The sequence below is a fragment of the Phacochoerus africanus genome, chromosome 15 (genome assembly GCF_016906955.1).
Source record: "Phacochoerus africanus isolate WHEZ1 chromosome 15, ROS_Pafr_v1, whole genome shotgun sequence".
Lineage (NCBI taxonomy): Eukaryota > Metazoa > Chordata > Mammalia > Artiodactyla > Suidae > Phacochoerus > Phacochoerus africanus.
Window position 1 is genome coordinate 59,298,436 of NC_062558.1, and position 18,865 is coordinate 59,317,300.

General features: G+C 45.3%; 1 pseudogene; it reads left to right on the forward strand.

Moving 5' to 3' along the window:
* The first annotated feature begins 16,084 nt into the window (after positions 1–16,084).
* On the forward strand, positions 16,085–16,194 carry LOC125117126 (uncharacterized; annotated as a pseudogene).
* Positions 16,195–18,865: the final 2,671 nt, after the last annotated feature.

The window sequence follows — 18,865 nt, forward strand, 5'->3', positions numbered from 1 at the left end:
CTTTGCCATCTTGAGGTTTTCTTCTGAGCCTCCTCTGCTGTGTGTATTGAGAGCTGAATTGATGCCGTTGCCAAACAGGGTGTGCATTAGGTCTTTATAAGCGATAACTTTTAAATTTCTTTATAAAACCAGTCTCCTCTAATTGTTTCCCTATTAAACATCATAATCAGGAGTTCCCATCATGGCACAGTGGAAACAAATCTGACTAGGAAACATGAGGTCGAGGGTTTGATCCCCAGCCTTGCTCAGTGGATTAAGGATCTGGCATTGTTGAGCTGTGGCATAGGTCGCAGACACAGCTGGGATCCTGCGTTGCTGTGGCTGTGGTGTAGGCTGGCAGCTGTAACTCCAGTTTGACCCCTAGCCTGGGAACCTCCATATGCCGTGGGTGCAGCCCTAAAAAAGCAAAAAAAAAAAAAAAAGTCGTCATAATCAAATTCAAGATGATGGAAAAAGTTGACTCAGTAGCCAAGATGCTAAGTTCGAATTGTATTCTTTATGGATTGCAAGTATTACATCAGGAGTCAAAAGGCTAAGCGTTTCCTCAAAAGGTGGTGATGAATGAAAGCGCTCAGCAAATTGCCTGATCTCATCTCCTTGAGTTGGAATATCCAGTAATAGATAATAATAACAGCAGTGACCATGTGTTAAAGCCTTATTGTGTGCTAAGCCCTGGGCTAAATGATTTATTCTATGTAATTTAACCTTAAAGACAGAAATAGAAAGGTTAAATACTGTACTTTTATGTGGCAGATCTAGGATCTGAACCCAGGTCAGTATGACTCCATAGCCGATGTTAGCAACTTGTCACCAAGTTCTAAAACCTCTCACATCATAATGTTCCCCCACCCCCCGCCAGAGAGGACAGGCATGAAATGGAGTGAGATTTTCTCTTTGGCCAATTTCAGCTTTTTGGTGTGTTTGTTTTGTTTTTTAAGGTCGCACCTGAGGCACATGAAAGCTCCCAGGCTAGGGGCTGAATCAGAGCTGCAGCTGCCACCTATGCCATAGCCACGGCAACACCGGATCCCAGCCGTATCTGCGGTCTCCACTGCAGCTTGAGGCAACACCAGATCCTTAACTCACTGAGTGAGGCCAGGGACAGAACCCTCATCCTCACGGATATTAATCCGGTTCTTAACCCACTGAAACTCCTCAATTTGGTTTAATGAAAGATTGTTAGGAACTAAAAGCGTACTTTGTGCAATTGGCTAAAACTTGTGAAATGTCTCACCAAGATCCTGACAAGGTATGTGTAAAGGAAAAAACAAAAACTTTTTTTTTTTTTTTTGTCATTTTAGTGCCACACTCATGGCATATGGAGGTTCCCAGGCTAGGGGTCTAATTGGAGCTGTTGCAATTGGGATCAGAGCAATGCCGGATCCTAATGAGCGAGGCCAGTGATCGAACCCACAACCTCATGGCTCCTAGTTGGATTCGTTTCTGCTGCGCCACAATGGGAACTCCCAGAAAAAACAAAATATTTAACATATACTATTAATTGAAGCTTACATGTATCAGGAGTTTGCATTTGAAATGTCCATGGGCTTCATTTCCACCCACTCTTGAACCACCACCTGGCAGTTTGGGATCCATGATCCCATGCTACCTAGTGGATTGAGGAGAGAGGTTCACTTGAGTCCGGGGTTTTAGGTACCACTTAAAGACATCTTGATCCCTGACCTAACTCAGGCCAGATAAAAGAACTATTTCAACATCAGCCTATCACCCTAACATTTCTTTTATGGAAGCCCCTGAAAAGGGGGATTGAATTCTCAATTCAATTCAACTCCATTCTCATCCAATCCAATTCAGAAAACATTCACGGTGTGCCTCTGACATCGCATGGGACACAGACAAAAGGAAAAAGTCCTTGCACTCAAAGAGCTCATAGAGTCCAAGACAGGGAGTCCACTTGAATTTCACTCGGAGAGACAGACTCTGAGACTTTGTTGATGCAATCAGGAAAAAAAAAAAAAAAAAAAGAGGAATACTTGGAGAAGGCACTCACTGAGAGGAGTTTTGGGGGATCAGTCAGACTTCATGGATGGAGAAGGAGACAGTGGTCACAGGGGGAATGGAGGAATGGAGGTGCGTCGTGTTGGTCGTGCAACATGCAGGGCTGTTCAGGAGACTCTCAGTAGTTCTGATAGGGACGAAGTAGGCACAGGTAGTTGTAGCAGTCCCAATAAAGGATCATAGAGAGAGAGGGAAATCTAGGGGATGTTGGGAGATCACTGTAAGTTAATAAATTGCTCAAAAAAGCCATCAGTACAAGGCAGGCTTGTTTGGCCTAGTGGAGGTATGAGAATTGCCTCAGATCATTGGATGGGGGATGGGATGAGACGTGCATTCAGATGCAGACCAAGGGCAAGAATTAAAGGACGGCCCTTCAGCAGATTTGAATACACACCTTACCAGATGCCAAGCTGGAGCGAAGACTCCCAGAAAGGAAGAGGTGGGATTTTCCAACCCCCACCCGCCTTGGATGATAAAACTGTAGCCCACCAGGATCTTTGGGGCAGAGCCTCCTCACCTGCCCACTTTTATCTCTCACAAGTGTCCTATCTTAATAAATCTATTTCTTGCCTATACTTTGTCTCTCGCTGAAGTCCTTCTGTGTGGAGACATGAAGAACCTGAACCTCAGTGAGTTCAGCCACAGGGTGAGTGATTCTAATTTAAAACTGTGGGTTCAAGTCCCAATCTGGGTTTAGACTGGGTTCAAGTCCCAGCACAGGGGTTCAAGTCCCTGTCTGTGTTCTGGCTAGGGTCAGGCCATTAGTGCGGTCAGTTTCAGTGATGTCAGGGACTAATCCATCTCTGCCCCTGGATGTCTCCACCTACCCACAGACCCCCTTGGCATAGCTTACCCATGGCCATCCCTACCTACTCAGGATTTAGGAATAGACTAGGCAAGACCCAGGGCTCCCATGGTGATGCTGGAGAGATTGGGAAAAGCTTTCCATTCTATTTTTTCTGACTAAGCTAAGATAAAAAAAAAAAGTCTTTCCCAGCAAGATACTATTATTATTCTTGGATTGTTCTCTGTTTTTGAAATTTGGGCCAGATCATGCCTATTGCTTTGGAGTTAGGTCATTCTGCTTCCCAGCCCACTTTATTTTTAAAATCTTTGCCTGTATTGAATTTGAACTTGAGCAGGATCTGTTTCTGAGATTATCTTGTCACCGCTGACAGTGCTCTGGTGCCCTCTGGCTTTATATGGGTTGGCTTTATAGGGTTTCCTGGCTGGTTTAAAGTCAACTTTTAGGACTTTTCATCTTACCATGTTCTTGTAACAGAAACTCAGGGCAAGGAGGGATGAAAAAAAGGGGGGTAATCCTGGAGAGGAAAGAAATGAATAGGCTATTCTTTCAATATGCTTAGCCTGACATTCATAATTCGGGGCAGGGGGAAGAATCGCGCTGTAAACAGAAACATCTCAGCCATCTGTACAAAGCTCTTCCAAAATAATTACATCACACCGCAGCTGATGGCTGGTTGTTGATCCAAATATTTGGCAGAGAGGGTGACACCCTCCTGGGATGTCACAGCCATCCACAGCTTCCTGCCTCATTACCATTTAACCAGTTTTATATCAACAATTAGGATTAGAAGAGACTCCAAAGCTTTTCCTGGGATAAAAAGTCTCTGACTTGATAAGTTAAATTAGCAACTGAGGAGGTGATTTCAAGAATTCTTTCTTAAGGTAACAGGGAACAAATTCAAACTGGAAAAAAAAAAATGTCCAGGACAAATTTAGAAGCATCTTCCATCATCAAGCGCCAAATTTAAGCATCTATATACAAGAGCATCCAGTCAGCCTCCCCCCTTTGTTAGCAATTAAAGGTCCTTTCTGATTCTTCTTCGTGATAGTCTATCACAGGATAATGCTATATACAGTGTGTCGTTGTAGTTTATCTATTTTTTATAGAGTAGCGTGTATCTGTTAATCCCAAACGCCTAATTTATCGCCCCCACCGCCACTTTCCCCTTTGGTAACCATGAGTTTGTTTTCTATGTCTGGGGGTCTGTTTTTGTTTTGCACATAAGTTCGTTTGCACTATTTTTTATTTTTTTATTTTTTAATTTTTTTTATTTTCCCACTGTACAGCAAGGAGATCAAGTTATCCTTACATGTGTACATTACAATTACATTTTTTTCCCCACCCTTTGTTCTGTTGCAACATGAGTATCTAGACAAAGTTCCCAATGCTACTCAGCAGGATCTCCTTGTAAATCTATTCTAAGTTGTGTCTGATAAGCCCAAGCTCCTGATCCCTCCCACTCCCTCCCCCTCCCATCAGGCAGCCACAAGTCTTTTCTCCAAGTCCATGATTTTCTTTTCTGTGGAGATGTTCATTTGTGCTGGATGTTAGATTCCAGTTATAAGTGATATCATATGGTATTTGTCTTTGTCTTTCTGGCTCATTTCACTCAGTATGAGGTTCTCTAGTTCCATCCATGTTGCTGCAAATGGCATGATGTCATTCTTTTTTATGGCTGAGTAGTATTCTATTGTGTATATATACCACATCTTCCGAATCCAATCCTCCGTTGATGGACATTTGGGTTGTTTCCATGTCCTGGCTATTGTGAATAGTGCTGCAATGAACATGCAGGTGCATGTGTCTCTTTTAAGTAGAGTTTTGTTCGGATATATGCCCAAGAGTAGGATTGCGGCGTCATATGGAAGTTCTATGTATAGATTTCTAAGTTATCTCCAAACTGTTCTCCATAGCATTTGCACTATTTTTTAGATTCCACATATAAGTGATATCCATGCCTTTCTCTGTCTGGCTTACTTCACTTAGAAGCATGTTTGTATAAATACATGTATATATTGTGTATGTACATACACACACACATATATACATACCCAAGTCACTTTGCGATACACCTGAAACTGACACAACATTTTAAATCAAATAAATATTCATCAATAAAAAATTTTAAAAATGTTTTCCCTCCAGTCCACATGGAAGAAGGAGTTTGAGTTTTAACGATTTAGATTGAAATCAAAGTTAAGACAGGAAGAGGGCCAGCCTCTTGGCATGTTGCCCTTGGACGTGAAGTCCACCTTTTCTAATCACCCTCCAGAGTCTCTGACGATCCTGCAACCTTCTGGATAGTCTAAACATCCCCCCCACCCAGGAATATGACAACAAAGAAATCAGGCCTTAAGCACCCCTGACATCTCTGCCTTTGTAATTCTCATCAATCTGACCTGAACAGAGCAGAGCAGGGCATTTACTTATTTGATCATCTTCCCCTCTTGATGGCCCCCTGAACTTATCTGAACTGTTTTTCCTTGGTCGGATTTCTTGCCCTGGGTCAACAAAAGGTCTGGGGCAGACTTTCAGCTCTTTCAAAAGCTCCACAGCCCAAGTCATTAGGTCACCCTGAGTACTGCTGCTTATTCCCTCCTCCCCTTTTATAAGGACAGACTCAGGAGTTCCTGTCATGGCTCAGTGGTAAGGAGCCCAATTCGTATACGTGAGGACATGGGTTTGATCCCTGGCCTCCCTCAGTGCGTTAAGGATCTGGCATTGTCTTGAGCTGTGGTGTTGATTGCCAACACAGCTTGGATCCTGGGTTGCTCTGGCTGTGGTTCAGGCTGGCAGCTGCAGCTTCCATTCAACCCCTCGCCTGGGAACTCCCACATGCCACGGGTGTGGCCCTAAAAAGAAAAAAAATAATAATAATAATAATAAGCACAGACTCAGCATGGAGTGGAGCTGATGACAGTATCTTTCCTTTGTCACCTCTCTGCTAGGTTTCTGGCTTTTTATCCATGGCACTCAGCAGCAGAGTCACAGCAGGGGGTCTGGGATTACAAGTTGCTCAGGTGGCCCGGAGGTGAAAGGGCAGGGTCGTGTCCGTGCAGAGTTCCCAGATGTCCACTTCCTGTGCCCCTCCTCTGGCTCCACCCCTCTGGGGTCTCTTGTGATTGTGGGAGACCAGAATCCACGTTGACTGCAGATGGTGACCAAGCTGACCAGCGGTTAGAGGGGCATTTGAGGGTGGTGGGGAAGAGAATAGGCACGGTTCCCTCTGGAGGGGCGAGAGAGTGGAACCTAGGCAGAGGAAGCCAGCACAGCTGTGGGCCCGACCCCCTTTTCCAAGCTCCGTTGGTGGTATTGGGACAATGGCTAGTGGCTAGTTTTATTCCATCCAGGGGCTCTGTTGCCTCTTTTTCAGTTGCATCTCATGCTGCTAGACCTGAACCGTGGGTGTCCTTCTTATTCATCCCATGTGGGGTCCAGATGTATATGGCTGAAAGGAATTTCCCTTTTTTTTTTTGTCTTTTTGTCTTTTCAGGGCTGCACTCGTGGCATATGGAAGTCCCCAGGCTAGAGGTCTAATCAGAGCTCTAGCTGCCAGCCTACGCCACAGCCAGAGTAACTCGGGATCCGAGCTGCTTTCTGTGACTTACAGCACAACTGATGGCAATACCAGATCCTTAACCCACTGAGCGATGCCAGGGATCGAACCCGCCATCTCATGGTTCCTAGTCGGATTTGTTTCCACTGTACCACAATGGGAACCCCAGGCGTTTCTCTTTCTTCAGGAGAAAATCTACCTCTAACCCCATGGAAGTGACATATGAATGTGGGATGTCTCTCCCTCCTCTAGAATGTCAGCTCTGTGATGGAAGAGACTTTTGGTGTCTGTTATCTTCACCATTATATCCTAAGCAACTAAAACAGTGTCACCACACTGTAAAGACTCAAATATCTGTTGGCTAAATTGCTAAGTGGTGATCTTTTGAAAGTTCAAACTTCGAGAGTTTGTAACTCTCCTTCTTTACAAATATGAGGAGGATGGAATAAAACAGATGACCTTAAAAATGTCATTTAGCTCTGGCAGTCAATAAAATTAATTCATGCCTGAAGTCATTCATTTGTTAAAGAAACTTTATCAAGAATTTACTAAATGCTGAGAATGCAAATGATAAATTCAATAGATGATCTGATATCAAGACATTCCTAGTTTATGGAGTTCCCATCATGGTGCAGTGGAAACGAATCCGACTAGGAAAAATGAGGTTGCGGGTTTGATCCCTAGCTTCTTTCAGTGGGTTACAGATCCTGCGTTGCTGTGGCTGTGGGGCAGGCTGGCAGCTACAGCTCAGATTTGACCCCTAGCCTGGGAAACTCCGCATGCCATGAGCACAGCCCTAAAATAAGAAAAAAAAATGGTAAAAACAAAACAAAAACAAACAAACAAAAAAAACGCATTCCTAGTTTAATGAAAGAAGAGATTTGTAAACCAGTAAGTGAAGGACACTGGGGTAGGTGTTATGGAGAGGCATGTAAATGGATTCAGAGAAATGAATCCTTAATTCTTTTGGGGTGAAGAATGGGAGTTGAAGGTTGGGAACAGGAATAGAGAGAAGATCAATTTGAGAAGATTTTGAAGAGGAAATTTACTAGCTGATGTTGGGAAGATGGGTATAAATCCATAGGTTGACAAGAAGGAGGATATTCAAGACAACGGCATAAAACTCCCTGGAGGAGAGAGGGATGGGGCAGGGTGGAAAGAGTAGACATGACATAGAGAGAGAACTAAGGCCATCCCTTAGAGCCCCTGATCTGATTTTAAGCTGGAAAGATGTGTAGTCATACCTGAACTTCCAATAGACTACACTGTCAAGAAGAGTTGGAGGTGGGAGGGTGCAGATGGAAGACTCCTGCAACAGTATGGTCCTTGTAGGCAAGGTCATGAGCCTAGTGGTCAAGAATCAAATGCTTCACAAAGGTCCCATCAAAATGCATTATTTCGTAACCTACTTGTATTTCACTAAGTATATTAGAAACATTTGTTTATGTCAGTCTTCATAGAGAAATCGCATTCTCATCCTTAATGACTGCACTATTCCATTCTCTGGCGTACCTGAGATGTTTCACAGGTCTCCTAAATCATATTAAGATAGCTTATTATTTTTCTAAGCATTTATATTATACTTATCATTTTGACTCCTTGCATTAGATTGCAGTCTGAAACAGCCTTAACTAATTTCAACACATAGCAACTTGACAATAACTTCTTGTGGTAGGTACCTTGATTTCTGTTTAATAGATGTGGAGACCAAGGTTTAGTGGAATAGCTCCCTTGCTTAAAGCTATAGAGCTACAAATGTCCAAAGCAGATTCCAATCCAACATATGCATGACCTTTCAAACTCAGCCCATTGCATTAATGTTTTGTATAAAGATTCATGGAATCCTCTAGCTGGAAAATAATTTATAGTCATATTATTCATTGTCACCCCAAAGTTCTATCAGGTGGGCACACCTCTTTATAAATAAGGATCAAACTTTTTGTATCTTTCCCTCCTTTGTAAAGCAATTTGACCCTAAAGCAGGCAGCCAATGATCAGCATAGGTCGCAGTCTCTCATACCTACCCCCTGGCCATTTGAAGCTCCAGCCTGCAAAGACTTTGTCAGCCTCCTCAGTTCCCTTCAGAGTTTTTCCCACAGTTTTGCCTGTGACACAGATATGTGCCTAAAAGTAGTTTAGACTGGTTGTCTGGAGCAAAAACCAAGAACTGTGTGCTATATTTAGAAGGAAAACACTTTATTAGCAGCCAGACCTCTGAGACCTTGGGATGTTGTGTGCAAGGTAGGATCTCAGCAAGCACCCTTGCTCAGCTGCACTTTGGCCTCTGAGGATCTTCTCTGTGGCTCCTGGTCTCTGCTTATCCAAACCCCCTCCCCATCCACAACATGCTCTGAGATGAATCACTCTACCTGCTCTTAGCCAAAGGCATGTCTTCAAAAACCATAGTTCGATGACCTATAAATTTAAATGGGAGAGGGAAAAGGCCAGTTTCCATCTACTATATGTCTAGCAACCAGTTTGATTGACTTTTTTTTACTGACCTGACCAGGTCAGTAGTTGTTAAGCCATCGTGTTGATGTTCATTGAATCAGTGCAGTTTGATTTGAGGGAAGAAGACAGATCATGACAGCCAACATTTAAATCGTGAGCATTTAAATAGTCTGAGTGACTATTGTGTGTCCTGTGCTCCTCACGCCTCATCAGGACCCCTTCTGTCCTCATATTAACCCTGGCAGGTAGGCATTCATTAGTCTCATCTTACCTAGAAGGAACTTGAGTTTGAGAAAAGTTATGCCTCTTGCCCAAGATCATCCGGGTGGTGACAGGGCCAGAACTAGAGCCTAGTGTGTAACCCTTTGTAACCCTACCCTTACTGCAAATTGTTTGAGAGAAGCTGCAAAATGCTGCAGGGGGCCCATGGCTCTGGGGCCCCACCTATGCTCCAGGTGAAGGGTAGAGCCAAAAACCTTCAAGGGCCCCTCATCGGCAGCCAACAAATCAATCCTTAAATTTGCTGTGCCATTGCCATGCTTTCTTTTGTCACCTTGTGAACAAAAGTGTGTCCTGGAAGTCACACACAAGGCTAGAGTGAGATTATTTATTTGTATTTTCGTGGCTCAATGCTTTGAGGTTGGAGGCGGGACATTGAAGAGCTGAAGCCTCAGCAAACTCGCTCTGCTGGGCGCCTCACGTGCCCGGCTCTGCCCGAGGTGTGTGTCTGTAGATATTTATTTCCTGGCCTGTGTCAGAACCATTTGAGCCCCTGTGCTTTGTACTTGAAAGCATCTTCAAAGGGTGACAACCTCTCAGATGTCTGGACTTCAAGCATCTTTTCACCCGCTCCTCCTGTGGTTCTTTAGCATCCTGGTGGGTTTGGGCGGATTATCTTTTCTCCTCCCCAGGCTGTGGCCTCACTGTTCTTGCAGCCCCTGACAGATCCAGTGCACAGCCCCTGCCCCAGCACAAATTGTCCCCGTGTCCTGCAGGCTTCAGCAGAAGGCAGGAAAAACGGTGCTGGAAATTCCGAGCCATTGAAAACTTTTGTCCACCCCATTTTTGCTCATTATTTTGATTTCACCTGGCAGAGGGGCAACAGTACCATCAAGAAGCAAGCTCCCCGGGGTTTCTGACACACTGGGCACTTGACTCTCTTGCATCCTCTACAAATTACATTTGAGGAGAAAGAGAGAAGGGAAACAAGCATGAAAAATAATTTTTCCAGAGTTCCCGTTGTGGCCCAGTGGGTTAAGAACCCGACTAGTCTCTGTGAGGATGCAGGTTTGACCCCTGGCCTTGCTCAGTGGGTTAAGGATCTGGCATTGCCGTGACCTGTGGTGTAGGTCACCGATGCGGCTCGTATCCCATGTTGCTGTGGCTGTGGCGTAGGCCAGCAGCTAGAACTCTGATTCAACCCCTGGCCCAGAAACTTCTATGTGCCACCAGTGTGGCTGTAAAAAGAAAAAAAAAATTTCCCATAAAAATGGAGTTCTAAAGCCATTTCTGCTAATTAAGATGTTTGGTGACAGAGGGCCACAGCATTTTACAAAAGGACAATCATCTGAAGCCTGGGGCACTGCTTGGAGGAAGCCTGCTCTGGATTGCGGCAATGGAAGAAGAAAAGGCAACCCCGCCACCTTTGCAGAAAATATCGCAACAAGGTCTCCAACAAACACAGCCGGAAATAGTGAAGGGTACACCAGCTGTGGAGGGCAAGAGGTGGTGAATTGCAGTGGGAGTGGTGATGGACCAAGAGAAGAAAGACCTGGATGTGAGTTGAGGTCAGCCGTCCCAGTGTTCTCAAAATGCATCTGCCCAGCAAGATCACCCTAAAAAAATTCTAAGAGTCTGAGAGTTGAGGTCTCAAAAAATAAAAGAAAGTTAACCCCAGGGGAAACAATAAAAATGCACTGCATTTCTTCATACTTATTTGATGGTTGTGCATTGCAGCTGTGCTGGTAGGTGACACTCAAACTTTTTGATTCCTGGGACACCTCAAAGTCAGTCTTTCTCAGACTTTCTCCTGGAATCTGCCATCATGGGTGTGATTCTGGGCAAGCCCGTCCATCTCTTTGAGGCTTGTTTTTCTTCTTTGTTGTTGGGCAAGTTTTGATGGGGTCTGGGGGATGAGGTGAGGGGGATGAGCTTTAAACTTAAAAAGTATGGGATCCCACTTAATAGTGACCCTTATATGCTTCCTTCAAGGAAGAAAGATTGTTGATACAGACTATGGACTGGTTGAAAGAAAGGCCGTATTCCAGGGTACCAGCTGATTGAACAAGTTTTTTTCTGAGAGCAGTGAACCATCCCAACTTTGGACACAGGGTCCCTATTGGAATTTGGAGTCCATCAAAACATCAAAAGGGAGCAGCGTGGATCCAGCCTCAGGAAGTACTCCTAGCAATCTCTTAGAATCTTTCCTTAGAGATGTGAGAATGTTATTTAAATATTTCTACGGGCCACTTCATTGGAGTCTCAGGACAAGAAAACAAAAGAACACTTGAATAGAAAACAGAGACCCACAGTCAATTTTCTCAAGCATCACTGTCCTGGACCAGCAATGTTCAAAGGTGTTGGGTCTCCCACGGCTTCCCCCCACCAGGTAGAAAAGCCTCCTAGTTACACATTGGACCGCTGCCCGGAGCCATGTCCCAGGAGAACACTCTGCTCCTCATATACCGTGTGTTGACGATGTAACTTTTCATTGCTTTACTGTGTAATTCCCAGGACTTAACACACAAGAGAAAGAAGTTTATGCCAACTCATTTCTGCCTGGATGTTCAACCTGGAGGTAAGTCACCTCACCCACTCACATCTGTCAAACTAGCTGAGGAGTCCACCAGCTGTCCAGTTCACCAAACCAGCCGAGAACCCACCAAAGAGGGCATGGTAAATATTGGCTCTCCTTTTATTAATATTTAAGAAGGGAACTGACAGAAAGTAAAGCTAGAACAGTCGCCCCCCCCCCCCCCGCCCAGACATAAAACGTCCTTCCCTGGACACACACGCTGTCACAGCAGCAATAAAGCCACAGCCTTTCTAGACCTGCTGTCTTTCCATACACTCTCTCTCCAAACCGAACATTCCATCTCGAACCGTTTATTTACTTATTTCATAAGAGTAAATGTTAAAGTCCCAAAGGCATGATTACCTTCTTGATTCCAGGAAGCGTGTCTGCCCTTCTTTTGATTGCCTCAAACAAAAACGTGTACGACGCTTGGTACATAACAAACAGCGGCGGAGATGAAGACATCATTTAGAGCTGGTGATAAGAGTCAGTCGTAACAGAGCTCCTGGTGAAGCATTCTGGCAAATGCTACCCAATGCTACCTAGCACGTAGCTACTGTAGTTCATCATTTAATAATCGTTTCCCCCACTGGGTCTTCTCTTCCTTACTGGTTTGTAAATTCCATGAGGGTGGACATTCTTCCTATTGTTTTAGGTCCATCTCACTAGGTCTATTCTTATCAGAGTCTCTAATAAATACTTAAGAAAGCCCTTCATCCTAAAATCTTTGTCTTACCACAGAAATGCTTTTGTTACCCCCTGGTAACTTAGAAAAGAACTCTTTGAATTTGCCAGCTCACTGAAAATGCAATTGGCCTCTGCTTTCAAATATAGATCAAAATCCTGCCCCCCATCCATCTCCACTCTGCGGCTCTGTGCCCCGTCAGCCGCATTTCCCTTTGGCTCCTTGATTCACAGCTCTGTTCGGAATGATTGTGGCTGTGTCATGGCAAAAGAGCAAGTGAAGGAACTGGTCAAATGAGAGAAGTCAGAATCCAAGGTCTGAAGCACATACGTGATGGTCTTTACAAGGCACTTGGCTTTAGAGCTGCCTTCTGAACAGAGGACCAAGGGACAAATCCTATTCTGTTCTGAAGCCTTCATTCCAGGGTCCTGGGCAAGTCCATCTCTGGGATTCTCTCCTGCCTGGACAATCCGAAGGGAAAAGCCGATGTTTCTCCATTTCAGGAATAACTGACTGCTGTGCTCGTCCATCCTAAGCAGTGTGTTTTCATCCGTTCAGAAAATCCACAAAGTAGGTGTTGCCATCCATTCTCTAGTTCACACAGGAGGGTGGGATGCTGCCCAACTTGCTCAAGGTCGCAGAGGTGGTACGAGCAGGAACGTTTGTGCCTCCAGTGCTTTTTCCAAAATCTTTTCCACCCCTTCTCAGTTACCCTCCCTCAGTGATCAGGCCAAGGAGTTGTATTAAGGGAGGTCCAAAGAGGCACAACCCCAGGTATAGTCCAATGTCACGTGGCAGGGCATCTAGAAACTGACCTCAACATATATCGAAACATGGCTTAGGATAAAGGCAGCGTCTTAACACAGAGGTGGAGCATAAGCTTTTCTTTCTTTCTTTCTCTTTCTCTTTTTCTTTTTCTTTTTGTCTTTTTAGGGCCACACCCTCGGCATATGGAAGTTCCCAGGCTAGGGGTCAAATCAGAGCTGTAGTTGCTGGCCTACACCACAGCCATAGCAACGCCAAATCTGAGCCATGTCTGCAACCTACACCACAGCTCATGGCCACGCCAAGGGCTCCCTCATCACTATAGAGCTTCCCCCTTTCTCGTCCTGTCTCCATCTCCAGCCACCTGGCAAGCTCCTCTCTTCCCATCCCCCTTTCTCACCTCCATTCAGTTTGTTTATTTATCTATTCATCTATTTATCGATTTATTTAAAATAGAGGGAGTTTGGGAGTTCCCATTGTGGCTCAGTGGTAATGAAACCAATGAGGATCCATGAGGATGTAGGTTCAATCCCTAGCCTCGCCCAGTGGGTTAAGGATCCAGCATTGCCATGAGCTGTGGCATAGGTGGCAGAAGCAGCTCAGATCCAGCATTGCTGTGGCTGTGGTGTAGGCCGGCAGCTGAAGCTCTGATTTGACCCCTAACCTGGGAACTTCTATGTGCTGTGGGATGTGGCCCTAAAAAAAGCAATAAAATAAAATAAAATAAAACAGAAGTCTTCTTTTTTAAAGCAATTGTAGGTTTCCAGAAAAATTAAGCAACAAGTACCCTCTGCCCTGACAGCCTCCCCCAGGATCAACACCCCCACCAGAGTGGGACGGCTTTTGCAACTGATGAACCCACATGGTTGCTTCATTGTCACCAAAAATGCATAGTTGAAATTAGGGTTCACTCTTGGTGTTGTACCTTCTATGGGTTTAGACAGGTAAAATGCCCTGCATCCTGTGTTATAGTGTCCCCACAGAGTAGTTTCACGCCCTGAAACCCCTCTGTCTTCTCTCTACTCATTCCTCCTTCCCCTCTAACCCCTGGAAGCCACTGATCTTTTGACAATCTCTAGAGTCTTGCCTTTTCCAGGATGTCACAAAGTTGTGATCCTACTGTAAGTAGCTTTTTCAGATTGGCTATTTTCACTCGGCAATATGCATTGAAGCTTCCTCCATGTCTTTTCATGGCTTGAGACCTCACATCTTTTTTTTTTTTGTCTTTTTATCTTTTTAGGGCCGCATCCATGGCATATGGAGGTTCCCAGGCTAGGGGTCCAATCGGAGCTGTCACCACCAGGCTACACCACAGCCACAGCAACCCAGGATCTGAGCTGCATCTGTGACCTACATCTCAGCTCAATGCTGGATCCTTAGCCCACTGAGCAAGGCCAGGGATCAAACCCGAAACCTCATGATTCCTAGTCAGATTCGTTTCCGCTGCGCCACGACGGGAACTCCGAGACCTCACATCTTTTCAGCAGTGAACAACGTTCCATGGTCTGGATGGACCATGATTCATTTATCCATTCACCTTCTAAAGGACATCTTGGTCACTTCCAGGTTTTGATGGTTGTTAACAGCTGCTATCAACAGCCTTGCTATTCAGTTTCTTTATAGTAGGAAAATAGCCATTAGCTCCCCTTTCGCACACAGAACCCTTTCCTCAACCCTCTGGTGGTTTGAAGCCTCAGCTGTCCTCAGGGTCTATCCCCACCCCCCACACCGTGGGCCCCTCAGTGAGCGCTCTTAAAAATGCTCTGCTCCAAGGGGGATGCTGAAGCCAGTGTTTCCGATAATTCTCTTGTCTCACTATGGTCCATAATCCTTATAACATCGCCCTCATGCCTGACATAGCCATGGCTGAACAGACCCTCAGAGAGCTGGAAAAGAGGCCGTTGCAGATCCCGAAGGGTGGGTTGCTGCACTCTAGGGGCTGGGTGGGGCACCCTTGGTACTCTCTCTGCCCAGATGCCCTCAGATGCTTTTCACAGCTGTGTGCCCCAAACCCCAACTTTGCCTGCATTGCTGCCATGGGCAGCTCCTGTGACTTCAGAGGGTCCTGTTAGGCATTGGGCAGCCTTGTCCTTCAGAAGCTGGGCAATGCCTCCAGGTTTTATGTCTCCTCTCCCCCCTCAGTGATGGTGACTATGCAGGGAGCACCAGGACAAGGGACAAACTCTGAGGTGTCATTTTCCCACTGCAGCTCCCCAGGGGCTCAGGCGGAGCTTGGGGCTTCACATGAGAGCCACCTGTGCTTGGCCCCTTCCCCCACCCTACCTTACACCCCACTCCCCCATAGGTTCTCCTGGGAGCACTATCTTTTTTTCTTTTTAGGGCTGCATATGGAAGTTCCTGGGCAGGGGTTGAATTGGAGCTGCAGCTGCCAGCCACAGCCACAGCCACAGCCACAGCAATGCAGGAACCGAGCTGCCGTGTCTGTGACCTATGCCTCAGCTCAAGGCAATATAGGATCCTTAACCCACCGAGGAGGACAGGGATAAAACTCACATCCTATGGATACTAGTTAGGTTTTTAACACACTGAGCCACAACGGGAACTCTTCTTTTTTTTTTTTTTTTTTTTTTTTTTGCTGTGCCCTTGGCATGTGGAAGCTCCCCATCCGGGATTGAATCCATGCCGCAGCAGCAACCTGAGCCACAGCGGTGAGAACACCAGATCCTTAACCCACTGCACCACAAGGGAACTCCAGCACTTTCATTATAAAGCAGTTGCATGGTCACAAATTCTGGCCTGGAGTGTGCCTCTGGGAGGATCCCACCAAAGACTAAGGAAAGGAAGGAAGGACTCACTGTGTTCCCCTCTCTGAAGCCCTGCAGGGGAAGCCTGGAAGCCAAGGAAATCTGTGGGCATACAATCTCTGGGGTTGTGGCTCTCTGGCTAGCCACATGCACAGAGCCATTGGTCAGCGCTCTCTTTCTTTAGTCCTGAGAAGGACAGAAACACTAGATGACTCAGGATCACAAGGTAGCCAAGGAGACTCTGGATTATAATAAGAGTATCAAGTGCAATGGCTGCAAATAGCAGCCTCCTTGGTAGTGTATGCAGTCTGTTGCCTGTATAGGTCACCCTAAGGGACCTTGGCAACAGCCCTTTCCAGTGGACTATCATGACTGCCCTGCTGTCCCCAGTCTAGGCTCCAGACAGGTATGTGCAGTGCCTTTGGAAAGCCCCAGGGCTCGGTAGCCAGGGTCCACACTGACCGAGTCATAATGTCCATCTGCTCCAAGCTATAGAATAAGGAGCACGTGATTGAGGTCCTACGCAAGGCCAAGTTCACGTTCCCTGGCTGCCAGAAGATCCACGTCTCCAGGAATCAGGGATTTACTAAGGTCAAGGCAAATGAATTTAAAAATATAGTGGCAGAAAAGTCTTATCTCGGATGGCTATAGGGTCAAATACAACCCTAATCATGGCCCCCTGGACAAACGGCAGGCCCTGCACTCAGGAGACCCTTTGGGCACTTTCCCCTCCTTATGCCCAACAATAAATCCTACTTTCCTGTCTCCCTCCCCCCCAAAAAAAAGCAGCAGAAGAGCCAAATAAAAAAAATAAAAACAATAAGAACCTGACCTTGGAAGAAATGGTCTAATGTGGAGAATAGAAAAATAATTTCACGATAAATGTAATTCTGGGAGATTCAGTAAGTTACAGCACCCACAAAATGAGGCGGGGAAGGGAATTAGAGAATTAGAAAGAGGGCTTAGTATTTAACAAAAATCAATGGCTAACAAAGGTTGGAAAATAAAGTCAAAGTAATCTCCCAAGACGTACAGCCAAAAAATCAAGAGATGAGACAAATAAGAGAAAAGATGAAGAGATTTGGAGAGGGTCCAGCATTCTACTACAAATAGTTCCAGAAAGAGATAACCACAAACACAGATACATTATCAAGAAAAGAACACAAGCAAAGTCCCTAAGCTGAAGAGAGACATACATTTCCCAAATGAAAGCCGTAGAAATGAAAAAGAGCCACATCTAGAAACATCGCTGTGAAATCCCAGGACACAGAGATAAAAACAAGATCATAAAAGCCTCGAGAAAGGGGGGTGGTGGTGGAAAGAGATCTGTGGTTATAGAGAAATGAGAATCAAGTTGCCATTTGTTAGAAGAAATGGGCCAGCGTCAGACTGGCATGAAAAACGATAGGAAACCAATGATGACAAACGGTACCAGAAAGAGCCCAAATATGGCATAATTTTCAGCAAATTGTGAACCGTAGGAAAGCTCCTTGTGAACATTGTTTGGCGTTGCATGTTGACCCTGGGAAGGTGGAGATGGGCGAGTGAAATTGTGCCGTTTCACAAAGGCAGTGCCACTTGGAAGCCCAGACCAGCGTTCCAGGGGAACGTCTTTGGTCACAAGAGGACTTGGGGAGGATTGGGGGCTGTCACTGCACATCGCTCCTCACCTGATTCCCATCCATGGGCACCTGGTAGGGTTCTAAGCTACACTGGTGGGAATTAAAGGCATCTTAAATACTAATCTGTTGCCAGTTCAGGCCATACCACCACCCTGGACTGGGCTCATCAAAGATGGAAACTGAATGCAATTCACTGATGTATCCATCAGCCCCACAGACTGGACTCACGGTGGAGTCTCAATAAACATTTGCTGGATTGAAACTGTCGTGAAGATATTTCTTTTTTTTTTTTTTTTTTTTTTTGCTATTTCTTGGGCCGCTCCCGCGGCATATGGAGGTTCCCAGGCTAGGGGTCCAATCAGAGCTGTAGCCACCAGCCTACACCAGAGCCACAGCAACGCAGGATCCAAGCCACGTCTGCAACCTACACCACAGCTCACGGCAACGCCGGATGGTTAACCCACTGAGCAAGAGCAGGGACCGAACCCGCAACCTCATGGTTCCTAGTCGGATTCGTTAACCACTGCGCCACGACGGGAACTCCGTGAGGATATTTCATACGCAGAGTTCCCACTGTGGCTCAGCAGGTTAAGGACCCGACATTGTCTCCCTGAAGATGCAGGTTCGATCACTGACCTCACTCAGTGGGTTAAGGATCTGGCGACGCCTCAAGCTGCAGCATAGGTTGCAGATGCAGCTCGGATCTGGTGTTGCTATGGCTGTGGTGTAGGCTGGAAGCTGCAGCTCTGATTCCATCTCTAGCCTGGGACCTTCCATATGCCAAGGGTGTGGCCCTAAAAAGAAAAAAAAAAGAAAGATATTTTATATGCTTTCTCTTTGGACAAAGTGACACTGCTTCTTTTATTCTTTTCTACTGAGTTTATCTCTAACCATTTGGTTTCTCTGATCAAGATTTTACTAGTCATTACTTTGAAGGATAAGAAGACACAGCAGCAAATGGACACAGTAAAAATCCAAACGTGTATTATTTTAAGAGACTATAGTATTACAGAGTTAAATTACTAAATGATAAAGAATTTTGCATAGCTTCACTGACATCATTTTTTCAATAATAATTATAATAGCTATAAATGTTGTAAGACCTTTGAGAACTTTGCCTTAAAGAAAATCAGAATGCAAGGTAACGAGCCCATCTCTGGTTTGTATGGCATTTCTAAAAAGTTAATTGTGCTATTGGGTGGATCGTGTTCTTAAACTTGTGAATATTATGTGCTTAACAAAGCTTTGCTTTTGCCATCCTTAGCGTCTAACTAGGGTCTTGCTAGAAGTATTTCATATGCCGACATAACAACTGATGTAGAATCACTGCAATGCAATGTCCTATAGTAGAAATAAAGATGCTTATTAAAATGGGAAACTAAGGAGTTCTCCTCGTGGCT